This window comes from Lichenostomus cassidix, chromosome 1 (assembly GCF_008360975.1).
Source record: "Lichenostomus cassidix isolate B80296 chromosome 1, HeHo_3.0, whole genome shotgun sequence".
In the NCBI taxonomy this organism is placed as follows: Eukaryota; Metazoa; Chordata; class Aves; order Passeriformes; family Meliphagidae; genus Lichenostomus; species Lichenostomus cassidix.
This window is the reverse complement of record NC_139479.1, coordinates 57231186-57238674: the sequence shown is the minus strand read 5'-3', so window position 1 is coordinate 57238674 and position 7489 is coordinate 57231186. Positions and strand designations below refer to the sequence as shown.

Sequence of the window (7489 nt, the reverse complement as noted above, 5' to 3'; positions counted from 1 at the left end):
AGGACAAGTGGATGGAACAAGAAGCCAAGGTCTCTCTTGTTTATGGCTCTCTTCAGTATCTGGCAAAAGGGAAAACAAAATCCTTCCAGAAAAGTTTGAAGGGAGATTTCAACTACCATGAAATCTTTGTTGAGAGTAAGAGAGTATTTAATATCTACATAATATAGGCAAAAAACCAGAAGTGTCTGATTCAGTCACATTTTATAGATGTGATATATTACTTAAATCACTAAAACTTTGATTCTATATAGATTAGGCCTAATAATAGCTTCTAAGATCATTAGTCATACTTTAGTTAAGAAAAAGAAAACTGATCAAAACCAATGTACAAGGCAATATACACCTGGAGATGGAAGGCAGGGAGAAACATTCCTTGCTTTTCCTACTGTGCAATGGATGTGCCATCATTCAGTCTCCTTCTGGAATTTCTACCACATACAATCCAAGTTCTTGTTCTTGAGAATAGGCTCTAATAATTTATTTACATCTATAATTATTTAAAGAGAAGCCCGGCTAGAAGACAAGCTAGGGTCATAAAGAACAACCAGGAAGATACTGTGGTGTTATTGGTTATTTAAGCAATGATATCAGTGCTGATTCTGTTTTAACTTGTGTAAATACATCTGAAAAAATCCAAAAATTCCAAATTCAGGATGTATGAATTTTATATTTTTAATGTCATTTCTAGGGTTATTTGACTCACACCATAGAAAGACAGAAGTTCACGACTCCCTAAATGATTCCATTGGCTGTATTTTTTGTTTTGCATTTGCACGTAAATAAATTGCTTTAATTTATTCTTACTTGGACAAACATCATAATAATCACAAAGAACATTGTTATAGGATGTCTTCAGTGCTGTTGTACAAAGCTGTTCATTTCAAATGTGTAGAAAGCCTTATTTATCATCGGCATGATAATGAAAAGAAAATAAATAACAAACATCTAATAATGTGCTGTGAAAAATATTTTTATTGTGATTGTTTTATGGAACTTATCATGTTCATCTATCTGGTCTATGTGTAAACTTAAAATTTTTAATACATAACTCACAATATTTTTTTTTCCTGAAACTTCTTTTTCAATGTTTACTAGTAGCAATATGTGAGAGAAAGTCCCTTTTTTATATGTGGCCTTCTCAGAACTACAAATCACAAAGATGTGCACAGTCATAGATAATAACAAAAAGATGGTGCTTGCTCATTCCAGCTACCTATAAAGTCAACTAGAGCAATACTGTCTGGCTGCCATTTTTCCCTTCTTTTTTCCTTTTCCTTTTTTTTCCTTTTCCTTTTCCTTTTTCCTTTTCTTTTTCTTTAACCTAGGCTAAAATGTTTTTTCTTAGTGGAGAAAGAAAAATAAGTCTCATAGTTCAGCTGTGAGATCTAAGGACTAAATGTCTGCTTAAGCACATGAGAGAACACACAGAGTTCTGTTTCAGTTGGCTCAATCACCTACCGCGTCAGTAGCTTAAACTTAAGGAAGAAAGGAAATGTACCGAAACAAGATGATGTTAGCCTACAAAGAGAATTTCGTTCTTGCTGAAATACTGAAAGGAGAAACCAGTAAAAAGTCAGAAATACAGACTGACACAGCTGCAGTCACTCCCGATCTCCAGTGAAGCAACACTTGTATTATTATAGCAGGATCATTGCACAAAGCCCTGGGTTTACTTTGTTGTAATGTTTCTTAAGAGCAGAAAACCGTTTTCTTATCATTCTCATTATTCAAAGACGACCACCTTTGATTATTTGGTAACTTTTATTTCTGAATACCAGTAAGCAGACCAGTTTTCTCAATTCAGCTGGTGTTCTTTCAGAAAGCAGATGTAGGAAGATAGTAAGAATGTTATTTTAGCTACTAAAACAGTTTCTGGCTATATTATGAGAACAACCAAGCAATAATGTCAGAGACTTCACAATATGGGAAAAGTGTAAGCATCCTATCAGCTTGTTGCATTACTTTCTTTTGAGCTATTAACTATTTGTAAACATAAGTTCATTATCATATAAGACATTAAGTAACCTAAACAATCCAGTTATTCTCTGCTATACTGCACAAATTCTAGATGATCTATTTACTCATATTCCTCATACCTTCCATGCTTTTGTAAATACTTTACCCTTTTTCTCCAGTGAGTCATTATGCTATTGACTCTTTACCATCATGTTTCACTTCTGTGTTTGCAACTGTACCTGCAGCTAAAGTAGGAAAAGTGGTAGTTTAGTTTTCAAACTCATACTTAAAATTACATCTTTTCAAATATGAAATTATCCCAGTTATGTGTCATGGATTTATGACACATAAAAGCCCATGACAATTTTTTTAACATAGGTTTGTGCATAGGATATACTTGCTACTACAACTACATTGGATTAGAAATATGATTCAACAGCAAGAAGACTACAAGTAGACACTTGCAATAAGATTACAAGTAGAATTTAACTGAAGGATGAGCAAAGCAACAGTGCCAAGTCTACCTTTCTCTCCTGAAATGACTGGCAGACATGTCTGTATTTTTCTTAAACTGCAGAGTTGACCAGTGAGCTGGTAAGGTGGAAATGCCTCTGAACAGCCTGTTGAACAGAAAATAAATGACTAAGAAAGTGACAGTGCTTAAGAGAAATTGTGTGTCCACCACTGGTTGGGGTGAATTCACAAATCACTTTCCCATGTAATATATAAATGATGAAATCTAAGCTTAGTGGTGTAGGAGGTAGAAGCTTTGCGGAATAGCCAAGCAATATTTATCCTCTTCTACTAACTACTCATATTGAGCTGATCTTCTATTGCATAACTTTTCTATTAGCTGTAAATCAGCCTTTTGTTATACCCAGCGAGAAGGACAGTTACACTAAAATATTCAATATTCTGTGAATTTCCCTATTAGATTTTCTGAAACTAATTAAAGGATGAATTTATATCTTCAAGCTATAAAGCCTAAAACATTCATATGCCTCACTTTGCTCAAAAATTAAGACGCCTGTAGAAGGGACAGATGGTGGGAAATGGGGAAGAATATACATGTGTATATGCAATGCATGTACATGAAAGAAGGGCACCATTCAGAGCTTTGAATAACCACTTGATCAGGTTCAACCCTGAAATATGAACTTGTTCATTAGGGTCATGACTGAGTTTATCTGAAATCTAATCAAATTAAATTCCTTCTTTCCAAGTAAACAGCAAGCTTGCACTATGGATGCACAGTATCCGCATATTTAGTAATTTTTAGCAGAAATCAGCAATACACTAGGAGTGGAAAAAGGTAGTCTTTTCCCAATTTCAAATATAGGTTCAGTAAGTTAGCGTTGTTAAGTATGGAAACTTATGGAAACTTTTCCTTTGTTTGGAAAAACAAAGTAACAGAGAACCATAAAGTTAATTGCGAAAAAGCTTCTGTTCCCACCTTAATATAATGTCGCAGTTCTGCATATAAGAAGTTTTTTGCCCCCTTTTTTCCCCTTTTTCTTTTAGAGAGGTTTTTATTTTATTGTTTTCTGGCCTAAAAGATGGCATATAAAAGTGTCAAGTATGAGGAATTGCAATGTCGCAATGTGGTTCTTTAGGATTCCATGTTGCTCTCCTTTGTTTCCCTGCTCTGTATGCTATTGTCTGTTTTTAAAACATGCATCCTGCTGTATTTGAAACCTATTGGTGTGTACCCCTTGCCAGTCTCCCCTTCAGACCTTCCGGGACTGGCTCAGGGGGAGCCAGTTCTGCCCCCTTCCTTTCCCTTATAAGCCGATCTCTGCATCGGTTCAGGGTCTCATCTCTGAGCTGTCAGCCCCTACTGCCGTCCTTGCTTTCCTCTTCCCCTCCTTTCCCTGCAACCCTCTTCCCTTACCCCAAATAAACTTCCCTGGCAGAACAGAGATGGGTCCAGTTCATTCCTTCATTTACTTTGTTTCCTGCTGAATTTCTGTGGCTCGAGACTCAAGCCATGCAGAGCAGACCCCGGGGGCCGCACGCCCCGAACCCAGTGGAGATATGCGCCCCAGGGACCCCAATTCAGAGGGCTGCCAGCTCCTGCCACCCTCCTGCAGCATGCTACATCATTGCAACTTACCCAAATTTCCCCATATGCTGATCAATGTCACATCAGAGAAGACAATGGGAAAATCCCAATGAAGTCAGCTGCTAAAGAAACAGGGACAGTTGCAAGCAACACAGATTACCAAAGTCCGAAGTGCCAAAATATAAGACTGTGTTCTATCAATAGTGACAGCTGAGAAAAAAGAATTACGTCATGTGTGCAAGGAAGATAACTGTGACAGGAAGGATATAGTTTCATATTCTTTCTTGAAATCAGGAAGGGCACTGTTTCCAATGGAGCCTTCTGGGATTGTTTTCTCAGCTGGCGGAAGTAAATTTTTGGGGCCAAAGTGAAATCAAGCAGCACGTCTGGCATGGCCAGTATGGTCTTGGCTAAAAGAAGCTCATGCACAGCAAAGGAAAATGTGCAAGACTGTTCCAATCAAACAGGAAAAGAACATGAACCATATTTTCATAGGCTGTATTTGAATGTCTCATTACTCCTTTGCTGCAATGGGAGCCTTTTCTCACCCAGAAAAGTAACCCCAAAAATAATTATTTTAATATTTCTTTAACTCTCACTTAAATTTACTTGGAAATTTTCTTTTGAAGATTTGGAATTTGCTGACAAAAGATGCATTTTTAAAAAATCCCTAGCCAGCTGTACAGTTCTCATACCGCTATTATTTTCTGTAGATATATAATAGCAATTATTTTTCATTCTCAGCTAGAAATCTTTTTCCCTAAAACAATTGTTTTATATCCACAATTCCACTTAGTCAACAAACTTGATAATAATATGACAAGAATAAAAAAAATGCTTAGTTCAATTTTCTATATTATTCTAACAATGTCCTTTGTAGAGGAAAGGGCGAATGTGACATGCATACTCACACACAGATGTGCATATAATAACACAGGAAAAAATATTATCATCTGTTTTCTATGATTATGATAATTATTATTAATAATAATAATAATATCCAAACAGCTTTGATTTAGGGATGTGTAATTAATTTCCTCCTCCCTTCTACCTGGTTCTCTTTGGTGTCTTTATTCCTTCAACATGAGCCCTAGAACTGCAAATGTTCCTTGTAAATTACAGTAACTACAAATATAATCTGAACTATTAGTTCCTTAGGTCCACGATTGAACTTCTGCTTAATTTCTTGGTGACTGATGGAGCTGTGGCTCTATGTCCAGGGAGAAATTCTGGGGGAGGGGGAAAGGTATTGTTCATATTCTTCTGCAGAATTTGTGAGTTTTTGCCTCTGGCATTCAGGTTAGAATGTCCCTTCTGATTAAGGTCTGCTGCAAAACTCCTGAAGATGTGACTGTACATTTCAAAAAGCAGAGAAAATGAATGTTACTTCTAATTACTTCTCCACTTTCTGAGTTAAATATATGCCGGAATAATGGAGGAAGCTGCACTAAACACCTTTTCATTTTAACACTAATTTCATATGCCTTAGTAACACAGGGAATATAAAATATCATTAAAAACAAACAAAAAACAACTTTTAACTTCCATAATTATAAGAGTGCTTTTCAAAAACTTCTAAGAATGTAATTTCATAATTTTTATCAGGAATTTTGAGCAATTTCTCTTTCGCTGGAGGCTGAAGGCCCTAATGACTTGGAGTGATTTTTCTCTTAGCAATTCTCCTTATTCAAGCCTGTTTCTAATCTACTTTGCTAATATTTCTCCTAGTATGTGGCCCAATATGCGGACATCCTGGAATCTACAATCTGAAAAAGGGCTACATTCTAGTCTGTACTACTTAAAGTAATTTATTAACCAAATGGAAGAGCTGGTTATAATTTTTTTCTATAGTGTTTGTAGTAAAATACAATAATAATAGTGAAAACACTGACTTTAAAAAGCTTTTTCAGGTGATAGTGTAGCTTTCTTCATGCAGATAAATGAAATATAATCCATTTCTGAAGAAATACATGTCTCCTCCATGTAGTTCATCTAGAAATTCCTTTTTTCCTCATCACAAGAACCTTTTCAGTACAGAGTTTTAAAGAAAAATAACAATTTTCATCACTGGTCACTTTTAAAATAAATACAATATCAGTAGTGAACACAGATACAATAGATATCAATCAGAAGAATAAATTTAAGTCTCTCCTGATTGGTAATGAATTTTGTTAATTTTTTTTAACCCTTTTCCAGCCAGGTCTGAAGTGTCCACAGGTGATTAGACTGTTGTGATAGGTTAAACACCAGTTGAGCATGATCTAAACTAGTAGAAAAATTCCCAGTAAAGCATATACTGAAAATAAAAGTAATAATCTGTTTAACTTCAAGTCTAATTGATAAATATCCGCATGGCTACTGATGTAGCACGGTCCGGGAGGGTGGCACAGGCCGGCTCCCCCCCGGACCGGGTCTCTGGTCTGTGTAAATCTCACCGGATCCGGGCGAGCGGCCCCCGAGGTTCTGCAGCATGGCGGCAGTCTTCAAACCACATCAATTCAAGCAGGAATATAGTGAGACTAAGGAAGAGCTGGACTCCATCTCTGTTCTAGCACGGAGGTTTTTTTGGGGTAAGGGGGAAAAGGGGTTGCAGGGGAGGAGAAGGGGAGGGGAGGAAAAGCTGGGAGAGGATAAGGGGCTGCCAGCCCAGAGATGCAGAGACCTCGAGCTGATCTGGACATTGCCTTATAAAGGGAAAGGAAGGGGAGGGACTGTCTCCTCTAGAGCCAGTCCCGGGGAGTCTGAAGGGAAGACAGGCATAGGGAACCTACCAATAGATTTCGGGGTACAGCAGAGCATATTTCAAAATGAACCAATGGTATACAAAGCAGAGGGATAAAGGAGCACGTGGAATCCTAAAACCCTACATTGCTACAGGCTACTACTTGAGGGAACTACAGAGGAACACTTGAAGAGGGCTTGGCTTATGCTGGCTTTAAAACAGAGCATAAACCCCATTTTAACTTTCTTTGCATGATACTTATGTTATAGATGGGGTAAGTCTGTTTTATTTTAATAATTTTTCACTTAAAAAAGTATTGTATTTTTAACTTCTTTGCTAGAATTTAAAAAGAAAGTCAGACTAATACTCTCCCTAGTATTTGCTAAAATGTAATATTAAGAGAGCTCTTGAAAAGTTTATAAATGCTGTGTTTAACAGCCTTAATGAACGTATATTCCTTCAGTTTACTTCACAAGTTTTCCCCCTTTTTAATTTTGACCTCCAACAACTGGGAAAATAAAACCAAATATTTTCCCCAAAGTTGTTCAACATTAGTGTGGTGCCTGTGAGGAATGTGTAGATCGGCTTCATTCACTTTTCACATACAAACTTTTCCCAACTGGGGTCATTCTCTGTTAACCAGAAAATTACAGGAACTTTAAGCCTGGTACAAAGTTTCTTTCTCAGGGCTACATGAGACTTAGGCTTTCAGCTATTTAGTAGTTCAGCAAACCACTCTAGAATACCAG

General features: G+C 36.8%; 1 long non-coding RNA gene across 1 annotated transcript; it reads right to left on the bottom strand.

The window, feature by feature from the left end:
• Positions 1 to 2096: 2096 nt before the first annotated feature.
• On the bottom strand, positions 2097 to 4142 carry LOC146444678 (uncharacterized). The gene is made up of 3 exons (XR_014850552.1): positions 4070 to 4142; positions 2481 to 2576; positions 2097 to 2201 (listed from the first exon to the last, which is right to left on the bottom strand). It is a non-coding gene; the product is annotated as an uncharacterized LOC146444678 (long non-coding RNA).
• Between the last annotated feature and the right edge of the window lie 3347 nt (positions 4143 to 7489).